Raw genomic sequence first — 12,739 nt, forward strand, 5'->3', positions numbered from 1 at the left:
TTATTGAATGCTAAGTGTCCCATAAATTTTGCCTATTTGATTCCAAATGGACAATATCTAAATAAAACAAAACTAAGAGTAACTTAAACATATTAATGAGTATTTAATAATCAATGGTTGATCATTTTCAACACCAACTATCCAGCCTCAATCAGATATTCAAGCAAACCTTGTTCTATCTGTACTTCTAGAAACAACAAATCTCACTGTTGTATGGTCGCATGCATTCATAACTCATTATGCATTGAAAATGGTAGCATGAATTTAGGGAAACAGGGAAATGGAAAACTCCCAACTCTCTTGAAAAAAAACTTTAATTCACTTGAGTGACAGTCCTCCTCCCGCATTCTCAGGAGATAATAGTCTTATCATCAGTCAGAGTTGCTATCAGTATATCTACTAATTCAGATATTGAACCACAATATACCATGAAAACAACACACATATCATACTAGTTCTTTTTATGGAGATTCAGTGTAAGAAATAGGTTTTACAACATAGCTTTTATATTTGTATCTTGATTACTGCGCATTTTGACATTAAATTTAATAAAAATAAAAAGATAGATGTATATATGTAAACTTTTACATACTGATAGCAAATATCCTGTGCTTCCTAAATTTATGAAGTTCAGCTTGCCAGAATGGCAAGTGTTTAGATTAACCCAGGCTGTATCATTGCAATTCAAATAGATGAGCCAGACATGTATCCATAGACTGTTCTTTCAAAGATACTTTCAAAATTGTTTTCAGATGTCATGAATATTCGATGAGGTTCTCTCAATAAATATTATTTAAAAGCTCTGCTAACTTTGTGAAGTCCTTAATTGCTGTTAAAACTTCCTAAATGCTTAGCCCCAGTGAATAAGACTGATCGTTATTTAAGATTTATGTGATTAACACTGTAAAGTTAACTTTGAAGACATTTGCTAATAAAACCAAGTACCCTCATGACATTCAACATTTTTTTCAGCATTACCCACTTCATCTGAATGATTTCTATTTAATATACTTTATCAGGATTCTACACAAAATGCCATTTAAGAAAGATGCAGAAACCTAAATTGATAACAGAGACCTAAATTGATATGCAAAGTATATATGTCAACATTTTCAAATTCTAATATAATTGACAATTCTGTACTGACATTTATTCAACATTGATACTTATTGATAATAAGTCTTACAATTTGATGCATGCATTTTATTCCTTTTGAAAAATCATATGATTCTCATCTATCACTGTACTAGATGTATCACATATATAAAAAACATCCTCCAGTTTTCTGTTACTACTTTAGGTGTATAGAGAATCTCAGCAAGGAGACACATTACATAAGCCAAACTTGAACCAATCCTCTAGTCATTCTAATACAGCAGGAGCAACATACTGCTTGAAAAACACTATTATTTCCAATACTCATGTTGCAGGCATGACAGTTGATGATGAAACCCTTCATCATTATGGAGTTTTCATTATTATATTTTTTCTACAGTCTTGCAACATAGGTCTAAGGAAAACAGACACTTTTGCTTTTAAAAAATCTTCATGGCTTTGGGATAGAGCTACTGAATCAACAGAAAGATTTATGGAAAACTGTAAAAACACAGAGAAGATACATGATCTCTTCTATGAAAGCTCCCTGACTGATTCCAAGTAGACAGCACTTTGATTTCCACAAATTTCAGCAGCAGATTTAATAAACAGGTAGAAAAAAATCAGCATTCTCTGTTTACACAAATTTGGGACAAGACTAAACAAGTTAAAGACTAAAAAAGTCTTTAACTTCATCATATGATTTTCTGGAAGTATTTTATTGAAGTAAAACAATCACAAAATATTTTAAAACTTTTCAGTAAACCACAGAAAGTATTTTGAACCACATGAAATAAGTCATTTCAAGATGTCCAAACCTTGCTGAAACCTATCTCAGATTCCCAAACTTTTAGTTTTATTCACTGAGCTACCTAAAAAGTATATATCAACTTCTGTTTCTATTCACAGTTGGACATTCAATAAGAAGTTATATTCAGCAATCACATTTGTTAATCTACATAAATGAATACAGTGCAAAATATATAGTAATATTTAAATATATTTTATAAAAACATGATCAAATTAGTTTTCTTTTTTTTTTTTTAAGATGCTACTGTCTTTGGACTTATGTCTCTGTCACATTTGATATAACTTGGCATTTAATAAGCTTTGCTCCTAATCTGATTCTCATACACTTATCCCCTCCCCCCTTCAGCCCCCATCTCCAACTTCAGTTAAATGATGCGAGTTCCTAAGGGTTTATCCTGAATTTAAAAGATTGTTGGTTACCACAGCATGCTTGAGCTCTTATTTTGAGCCACAACATCAGAGAAGTCAAACCTTCTGGATATAGGTGATGGCTGTGGCTAGGGAAAGAATTTCTGGGCTCTCACTCTAGAAGATTATCTAGGATAAAACAGACTACCTCCGAATATACATTGAGATAACTGTTGTAGTGAAACCACTTTTTTGTTTCTGATAAACTGTAAGTGGCATTTGGTTAACACATGCTACTCAGGGTATCTGTCAGTGTGTGACGGGCTTCACAGCTAATGAACAGCATTCAGACTCCATGACCTACTAAAGGGTGCCAAAGTTTCCTTAAATGATTCCTGGGAGACATAGGCTAAAAATTTGAAAGACACTGATCTAACATAATTACTGTTTGCTTGGGCTTTGACTACAAATGGTCTCCTGGTTCACTAAATGGTATGCAATGTAACATTCTCTCAATATTTTTGTGTGTATATAACACCATGCTTCTATATAACACAAGAAAAAATATAGTAGACTTAGCAGCAGATGACTAAATAATACTGAAACAGCAACAGTATTTTCATCCTCATTGGAGATAACAGACTACAAATACAACACTATTAGAAAAAAATTTACTGATAGAGTATACACTTTACTAAGCATGTCTAAAACAGGAAGATCAGCAGCAGGTGAACAAAAAAATCACAGTCACTTTCTCTAAGTACACCGGAAGATTTTCTGTACTATCTAAAATTTCAATATATGCTGAAGTTTCGAGTATCTGCTTGCCTACTATGAGTTTAGGAACGTATTCTTCAAAAAGAAGAACTCATGTTTTGTTACTACTGTGTTGCTCTTCTATGAAGGGGGCTCTTCAGACTCCACTGCCAAAGTAGAGCAATATGTGATCTTCGGGAAATACCAGTGCTAACAACAATAAAAATGATTAATTTTATCACAGCAAGGGAACCTAAGGTTTCATTCTGGAACCTTAACTCAAGCTAAGTATCTCTTCGATTAGGCACAGCTTCACATCATCCACAGGAATTAGTGGATTAGGAAGAAGTGAATTAAAAAAAAGAAACAAATTTCAGTTGAAAAATTGTATTTCTTTTAAACTAAAACAACTGAAGTGGCTGAAAAGTCTTTTTTATTTTTAAGCAAATACAAAATTTAAGGAACTTTTTGTTTTTCTGGTGTAAAGAACACTTGCTGTTCATGTGTGATTGTGTGTGCGTATATACCGTATGATCTAGCCTGCTCACACAGATCACACCTTTAGTATTTAACTTAAATGTGAGAGGATACTACTTGATCTATGAAGGACACACAAATGACAACACTCTCCCATACTGCATTTGAAATGGTGAACAGTCATTATTTATTGATAGAATTCTACTGTTATTTCATTTGGTGTCAACTGAATGGAAATTTATATTGTTGTTTTATTCAGTGTTCAACAACTTGCGAAACACAATATTCACAGGCCAATGTCATTCTAGCAACACGAGGCCAAAAGCTTTTTGAAGATTTCTCTTAAACTTTTTCCATCACAAATTCAAATTCAAAAGCAGTATGTTGCTGTTTGCATACAAAGCAGAGGTCTGTGCTGTGTTACATCCTTCAGATACCATTTTTGTATAAACATACATCATGTTTGAAATATTTTTGGTAAATTTCTATGCCAGCTGCTCCTGTGATGTGGCCTAATTCCTCCTGATACAGCCCAAGTGTAAGGGGTCAATATATTAAATATAGAAAATATTGCTTCTGAATTAAAAAAACAAAACTGTGGTAGAATAAATTGCCCGGGTTTGTGAAAGTTTAAGCCCTTCCTTTTAAAAACCCTTAAGTCAGCCTGACTGAGGCGACGTTTGTAGCAGGTCCCATGAGCTGCTTACAGTTTGTTCATGGGCCACTTACCTTTTTCTAAACCTACGTTCCATTTCTACTTGAGCTTCTTTAGCTATTTCACATAACCTACAAATAAAAGTAGACCGCTATTTTGCTATTACTAAGACAGTTTCCTCTTTCAACTTTCACATAAATTGAAATTGAATATTTATATAGGAATCTGCAATGAAGAGGCTCTTTTTTATTGTTAAGAGAAATTTACTGAGATTTTATACCTAAGGAAGATCCTCCATATCGGTGTAGGTTTGGAGACAAATTCAGCTGTATTTTAAGCAGATGTAATTTAACAGCCCTACAGCTGCACAGTAGGAACTTATAGTGAAAAAAAATATTTTCTGCTTTGGCCATGTGAATGCTTTTCTTATTTCAAACAAAAATATTGGGTATAGTTTTGTCTCAGATTAGTACAATGTAAAAACTTCAGGAAGACAAATTTCTATTTGGGTTCAAGCAAAATGAGGCAAATCCTTTGGAGGATTTCTATCTTTATAATAAATTTTTTTAAGATTTCAAAATGAAGGTCATAAATAAATTAGTTAATCATTGTAGTTTTTACCTAGTTCTGGCTGATGCAGACATGCATTTTCTTTTCTTTTAAAAATAAGATTTCTCTGAAAATGTGTGCTTGCTTCCAGTTTTCATTCCAAAGGAAAGGTAGATGGCATATCTGATAGCAGTTCAGAAATGAAATGAAATCCTCAAGGTCAAAATAAAAGCCTTCTTAGAGAATGAAAATTAAGGTGAGTTATTTATTGAAGACGTATACAAGTGTACTACACAAAGGAAAAATAATACAAGCAGGAGGTGCAATAAGAGAAACCATTTATCAAATTCTTAGGTTCATGATACAAGGAAATTTAAATTTCTCCTGCCTAAATAGCAGGGATTTCATGGAAGTCAAAAAGTAGTTATGAATGGTTAATAGAAAGCCAACATGGGATGAATAACATAAAAACATTAGTACATATACTATGAAAAGAACAAACAAAACCTCACACCAGCCACCAACATTTATAAATAAAATAGTGACTTAAAGGAAATGGTAAAGCAGCTTCCTGCCAGACCATCTCACAGAATGAGGTATTCATTTTACTTATATTTCAGTTGATTCTTTCTTCAGCATTATTTTCATTATGCAAACGTACTGTATGACCATCAAGGGCAGATTTAGCAGATAATTGCTTGTATGTATCATCATATACTACTGATCTCAACTTGTATGTTTTATTTTTAATTTATATTAAAAAAAAAATCGCAAAAAAAGAGAGCAAGCCTTAACCAATAGTAAAGATGTGGAACAGGTCACATTTATACCTAGTAATTTATACTAAGAGCGTCCCTCAGTTTAAAAGGAAAAACAGTAACTGTGTTATTTGCAAGTCTGCAGAACAAATACAAGCATAAGTTTTGAAGCATGTGTTTCTGTGTGAGTTGCATCTCTTAGGGAAAGCTAAGTAAAGGAGATTTTGTCTTCCTATTTAAATAATAAGTGACATAGTCTAGGCAGAGGTGCATTGTTTGCAGTATCCCAAGTCTCCCATTGTGATGAATTGTTGTAGCAATGGAAGATCGAAAAATAGGAGAGAGAGAGAGAGAGAGAGGGAGAGAGAACCTGGGAGCTAGCTACCATTTGCTAGAAATTATCATTTGCAGAAGAAACGAAACTAGCTTCTCAAAACTATTAACTAATGCTGGCCATCAGCTGTGTCCTCAAGGTCTAAATCCAAAGTGAAAGTTTGAAGACAATAGTCTAACTTTCACTTAAAATAATACATACAAAAAAAGAGCTTTATTGTTATGTCTACTGTGCCAGTTATAGTCTTCCAAGTTAATTCTAAATGCATACACATGACAGAGTAAACCAGCTGACACTATACTTCAGTTTAGATATTTAATACTTATTCAAATAAGGTTTGGGGCTTTAAAAGCTTTAGTCCCAGAGAATTATAAAATGAAGTTGAAATTAATCACAGTTTTTAAAATAAAACTTCATATATTATTTTCCTTTATATCTGCCTAGGTTTTTTTCTTCAACCAACCTGCCAAAGATTAATTCTCTTAGGAACAGTGTATCTTGAAACCGATTATTCCTACAGCAGAGCAGTACCTTGTCACTATATACTGCATGCACACTACAGCCTAATGTCAGAACAGTGACCTATAGTGTGTTTTCAATGGGAAGAATGGAAAGTGAAAACTACTTCTCTAACAAATGAAGTTCTAATAATTTTAAAGCAAGAGTAATGCAAAAGCTTTGTGAAAGAAGGATATAGTTAATTTTAAGGGTACTTTAAAATGCTGATATTTTAGGCTTACCAATATTGCTACACTAACTTGAATTTCTTAATTGAATTTTATAGACTTTTAAAATAGTGATCCTAAAATGAGTGGGCCACAGTTTTTATTTCTGCGGTCATTTTAGAAATTCCCTGAACTATAAAAGAGAGGACCGTTTGTGTAGTAAGGAGAAACTACCCAAAATCTGCTATATGAATTGCCAGTACGTATGGCGGAAGTAAGATACTGTGCATCCTTTTACTGTAGAGTGGATGAGAAATTTAAAAGATTAGACTGTGGTAACTTATCAAAACCAAGTAGAAAACCAACTTGAAAAGTGCTTCTGCTGCCCCGGAGGAGACTGCAGCAAGGACCAAGGGCGGGGGCGCTCCGGGAGGGTGCTCTGGGCATGCTCTGCTTACCTGGCTTGCAGGCGATGAGCAAGGGAGACCCGCCAGCGTGACGGCAAGGGTGGTCTTACTCCAGCCATCACTGACTGATTATTTATCAGGTAGGCTTTATTTAACTATATGGCTGCCTTTTGAGCAGCGGTATTTAGCTTGAGAAAAGCTTTTCGCAATATTTTGTACATGAAAATAAACAGGCATTGAATGAGGAAGGCAAAAATCACACTTCTTTTTCACCAATATCCAGACATAATGAGAAGCTCTAAGAAAGCCAGCAAAGAATCAGTTTTCAATAGATCCCACATTCTATATTTGCATACAGGACATTAGGAATAGATTTAGTTTATTTATTGTCACTTTTTTTACCCTGACTAATAGCACAATCATAAATAAAATTAAGCAGAACTCAACAACAAGGGAACAACAGTTATAATTCTCTTTCTCCTCTCAGTTATAAGCAGTCTAGTGGCTGGCTGTAACCTGAGCCACGACCCTCAGAAAACAATAGCAAGAAAAATGACTTTTTTGGATTTCAGAGGACAGAACTCTCTAATAATGATGGGAAATATTACTGCTACCATACTTCCAGAATGCCCTGCTAGAATTTATTTTTGTCAATTTTACATTAAGTTATCTAAGATAAATATAATTAAGTTTAACCTATTTTGAACACAAAAAGTCACTCAGTATGTTATCTGAGAGACATACAGTATGTTCTCACAGCGATGCTTCTCTCCTGTTTAGGTCTTCATATGCAAAAGACAGAAGATAGTTTACAAAGCTAATGAACAGTAGACCTGGAATAAAAAATATCACTACCTGCTAATCCAGCTAAGGAGATGGCACAAGTGCTTTAAGCACATGCGTCGTACTGGTAGTACAGAAGTGGCAGATCACAGGACATGCCAGAAGTGTGAAGCCCCTTTAGAATGATCAGTGCCACAGGGAAGTTGATGAGCAGCCCTGCAAAGCATTACGGAGTGGCAGTTTCGGCTAGATATGATAGATATTGGATGACAATGACTTAGAGCTCCACGCAGGTAACAAACCAACGTCAAGGATAGCGGTGGTAAGTTTGTCTCCAGCACAAGCACTGTCTATCTGTGAGTGGATGGCATGAGAGGGTATCACTCAGGGTGAGAAATCAGAGTTTCTGAGGTCATATGTATTTAATAAAAACAATGAACACAGCTAGCCCATAAAAAATCTACTTCCAAATCCTTTACAATATTAAAGAATCCAATATTTAAACTTAGCAGTTCTTATTTTTTAAAAATTACAAGGTAATTCTATTCTTAGTTTTCAATCCTATCATGTGTAGACTTGCATGAAGTTGTTTTGAATGACTTGAAATTCTGTGATTTATCTAGCTGTGGAAAAAACTGTGATGGATAAAGCCAACAGCTTTGATATTTATTTTAAAAGTAAGGAGCTTAAAAAAATCATAATAATATAATCCAAAATTATGGCACCAAATAAAACAAAATCATATTTAGTCTAGTGCTTCATCGTATTCAGCATTGTCACATGGATAAAAATATAACTTTGCATTAGAAAAGGGGGGGGGGCATTGCAGCTACAAGGATGTATTCAACAACTCAGTGTAATAATGGTATTCATTAGTATAAATGTAACTGTTAATGATGTTTTCAGTGTGCCTTCTGTAGTATCTGAAGAAGAAAAAATAGCGTAACTAGGATGTAAAACTTATTAAACTTCTGCTTGCTCCCTTTTTTGTTATTTCTGTTCTTGTTTGCTTCAATTGCATGCTTTGCCTGGAAATTCATCCTTATTTTTATTTATTTATTTAGAATATCATCAAAATTGCCCATGTTACATGACAAACACCTTGCCAGGACATAAAAGAATACGCCAGGTTGGTCTTTTCTGATAATGAAGTTGACTGCATGAAATGGCAAAAAGCAAGGAAGCTGAAGGGGGAAAGTGGCATAGTTGACGTATCCTTTTATTGATAGTCAGCAGTACATTACTCCAGAAGCAGCTGTATCAATCTTTCTTGAAAATTTATTGAATTATATCAAAACTTTTTAGAAAGCAGGGCTGATCTTCAAGGTTATTCAGAAACACAAGACATAGCAAATTCTATGTCTTGTTGACTGCGAACCTATGCGAATTCTACGCCTTGGTGCTGCAAGCCATAGAATGGCCAACGGTACCTTTACTATCTTCTTTGGACATTAGAGATGCACCATCCTCAAAACAAAGAAATCGTAAATAAACGAGAAAAAAAAATCACTGTTTTCTCAAAACAGCCAGGCAACAAGCAGTGGAAGAGTCCATGGGTCCGGTTCTCTTCAAATAACCATTTTGTTTCTCCTGAAGTATTTGCGAAGACAGACAAGACTGTAATTTAATTGAATTCAATGAAGTGAGAGAAAGGTCATATTTGCATGAGAAAATTGCGTTAGGTGAGAAGAGTTGTCAGTAGAAATGAACTACTGCATTTGCACCAAAAACCTACAGGTAGGACAATAAGTGGAGTTTACTCATTTCTAAACATTACCACGAATGGGAGCTAAAGATACTTTTATTACAATTACTTTTTAAAAAGCGTACTCTTATAGAGTAACTTTGTCAAATGTTGTGTCTGTCAAAATTCACATTAGAAACCAGATTATATTCTCCTACAGTTATCAATACTGTTTCTAAACAAAGAAGTTTTTTCTTTTTATAAGTCCTTGTAATACAGATGCAAAACAAGATTAGCAAAAATTCCATAAGCAGCCCATTTGCCAGACTCTCAAAATGAACTACATTAATCAAAAGTAAATGATTTTGCACTTAGCTTATAATGAATACACTTTGCACATTTAACAAATCCCTGCATGACCATATTAACATTAGTACTTATGCACTGATCCAGTGGACAAATTATGCTTTACCCTGGACACATTCAGGTCCCAAACCACACAGGAGAATTAGGCTGGAAGTGATCAAGTCCTGTCAATTATTTAATTTACTTGATAACAATGAGCAAATCCTCTCATACTAATAAGAAAAATCCTAAAACAGAAAGCCACCTCTCTACATTCAAAGAAAGAAAGAAAAAAAGTAAAACCTATAGAGTTTGATAGATATTAGAATTATTTCTGTGATCCTCTTATCTCTTAGCCTGCAGATGGACCATTTAATGAAAAACAAGTCCCCCTCATATTAAAGCCTCAAAGAATGACCAACATCTTAGCAAGAGAAGACCTAAAGTAAGTCGTAAGTGCTCTGATCATGCCATGTGTTGTTTCTAACTGGAGCCTTATAAAATGTCTCCATTTTATCAAAATGAGTTCTCCATTACTTAAATGTATTTCTTCGTTAATTAATTTATTGAAATTCAGTCACTGCTTAAGATTCATGACATCATGATTATCATTAGTTATACCTGTAGTACTGAAAGATACCGTGCAAATTCTTCAGACCACAAATACAGCATCTTGGTCATTTCGGCTTTCCTGCGCTCTTGGAAGTTTCTAACTATACATGACAAAAATTGGAAAAGATTGCATGATTTGCATTTCTATCATTTGGTTATTTTGCAGAGTGCCAAACCCCGACCAGAAACTCACTATAATGGGAGGATTTCTGCAAAGCAAAGTACAGAATTTGTTTTGAAACTTTGTTTAGAATTTTTTTGAAGTCATAGATCTAACTAATTGATTTCTCTCCTCCAGCAACTACTACTTTCAGTGCCTCCTCATTAATTTTACTTTAATTTCATTTTAACTTCTGTCAGTTTTTCTGATGATTATACTTCTTTTTAACTTCACCTACTAAACTGATGTTCTTGGCAGCTTCTTAGTTTTTAACTATTTATTATTACTTCTCATTGTTTTTCAGATTTGCACCAACGCTTTACATGAATTCAAATGGTCATTTGCCTAAAGTGATTTTCACTGAGTAGTGCTCACATATTTATTTCTCTATAACTGAATATTCTTTTCTGACTACGACTCATCTGTACCATTTTAATCAGTCCATTGCCTCTTTATCTTAACCCATCTTCTAATTCAACAGTATCTATGACTTCTCAGACCTCCTTCTCTGAACACTTGCCTATTGATTTAACTCATTATATTCTATGTAACTGTTTAGTCCTCTGCTCTTCTCTTCTACTCTCACGTATATCTTATTAAGGCTCAAATCTGTCTCACATTCATAGTTTCTCTCCTGCATGCACGATACACCATCTCCTTCCACAAACACTTCAATGCCATCAGTTCTGAGTGCTTTTGGTTTCAAGAACCACATGTTCATTTTTGATGATATACACAAAGTCCTATGTGCTTTTGGCTCTTGGAAGTTTTTCATCTCTGTCCAAGAGCTGAAGCGAAAATAGTTGAGATCTGATTTTTTTTTTTAATGCTTTGATTTAACTGCTTTCTTCCCATTGGAGTTTTGGACATAATATGCATTTGTAATAAGGCATCATGCAAAAATACTTTCTCTTGCAATTGATATATACTCAAAAATATCCTTTCCTTCTCTTGAGTCTCTGTGTAAATTAGTACATATCTTGTGTTCCATTAATTTATGACTTGCTGAGATACATCTCATATAGTATTATTTCAACTATTGTCATTCTTCTTGGAATCACAGGAACAAAGTACATTATTTCAGTAGCAATAATTTAATGCATTTTACTAGTCCAACATTTGTTTGCCAAGTATCTAAGATACCTTTTGTTGTTAATGCATTTTTATTAAGAAATATAGTTAGGCAATACTTATTCTTTTTTTCCCATGCATAAATCATATGAGTCCTTAACAGTCATGATGATTAAACAGGAAGAAGAGAAAAATGAGACTGATAGGTAATGTGGTAGCTATTTGTTGCTCCTGGCATTACAAGAGCCAGAAATGCTGTAGAAGATTCACAGCTTCTGGAGAAAGAATGTAGCTGGCCAAGTAAAGCTCAAAAAATCCTGACAACTTTCAGTGACGTTGTGTTGAAGATGTAATAATAACGTGATGGAACAATGATACTAGGACTAAGTAAGTCATACTAGCAGTACAGGGAAGACCTACATCGTATTATTTTTAGGTCAAAAAAATGACATAACTTTTAATGGAGCAGAAGAGGAGAGGAGAGTTACATTACTGCAACTTAAATGTATCCATATTAAGGAATTAGTCTTATGCCAAAACCCACTACAGAGTTGCAGTGGGTGAAGAAAAGATGTTTACAATGAAGAATTTTTGCGTGCTCATTCTGCATTATTTTCTATTAATGTTTAAGGTGTTTCAAAAGAAAAAGGTCACACTGATGACAATTTTCTACATATCATAATAAGAAGAAAAGTGTGTGAGTAGCATTAGGCCACTGGGTCACTCTGACTCAAAACCAGGAATAAAATACAGCCTTCTCAAAACTAGATTAAGAAATTAATTTAATTAATGGGCAAAGTTCAGGTAAAATTCATCAATACATTTGAAATTCATAAACTGGAGAATCACTCTTTGAGATTTTTAGAGATTTTTAAAATTTTTTTTAAATTTTGGAATTACAGCTTGATTCTCCTTCTGCACATCTGGATTCATGATCCTTAATTGGGGTTTCTGTCTTATGCAGCTGGAGAATGTTAAAATACAAGGATTACATTTTTATAAGTTGGTTGAGATATTTCTAATCCACTTTTTCCTGTTGAAGTGTTATATGTGCTTGAAGGAGTGATGGTGGATTGTGGCATTTTAGATTAACTGGCAGTAATGAATCATACATAATACAGCCAATGATGAACAGTACGACACATTGCAAACTAACTCATGTTAAACATCTAAACCTCCTAACTAGGAAGAAAAAAAGGAAAAAAAAACCCAAACCCACACCCACCCCCA

General features: G+C 34.0%; 1 protein-coding gene across 1 annotated transcript in view; it reads right to left on the reverse strand.

Moving 5' to 3' along the window:
• PCDH11X (protocadherin 11 X-linked) overlaps window positions 1-12,739 on the reverse strand; it is a 542,595-nt gene that overhangs the window by 400,589 nt on the left and 129,267 nt on the right. The gene's annotated exons all lie outside the window — the stretch shown is intronic.

The sequence above is a fragment of the Apteryx mantelli genome, chromosome 13 (assembly GCF_036417845.1).
Source record: "Apteryx mantelli isolate bAptMan1 chromosome 13, bAptMan1.hap1, whole genome shotgun sequence".
In the NCBI taxonomy this organism is placed as follows: Eukaryota; Metazoa; Chordata; class Aves; order Apterygiformes; family Apterygidae; genus Apteryx; species Apteryx mantelli.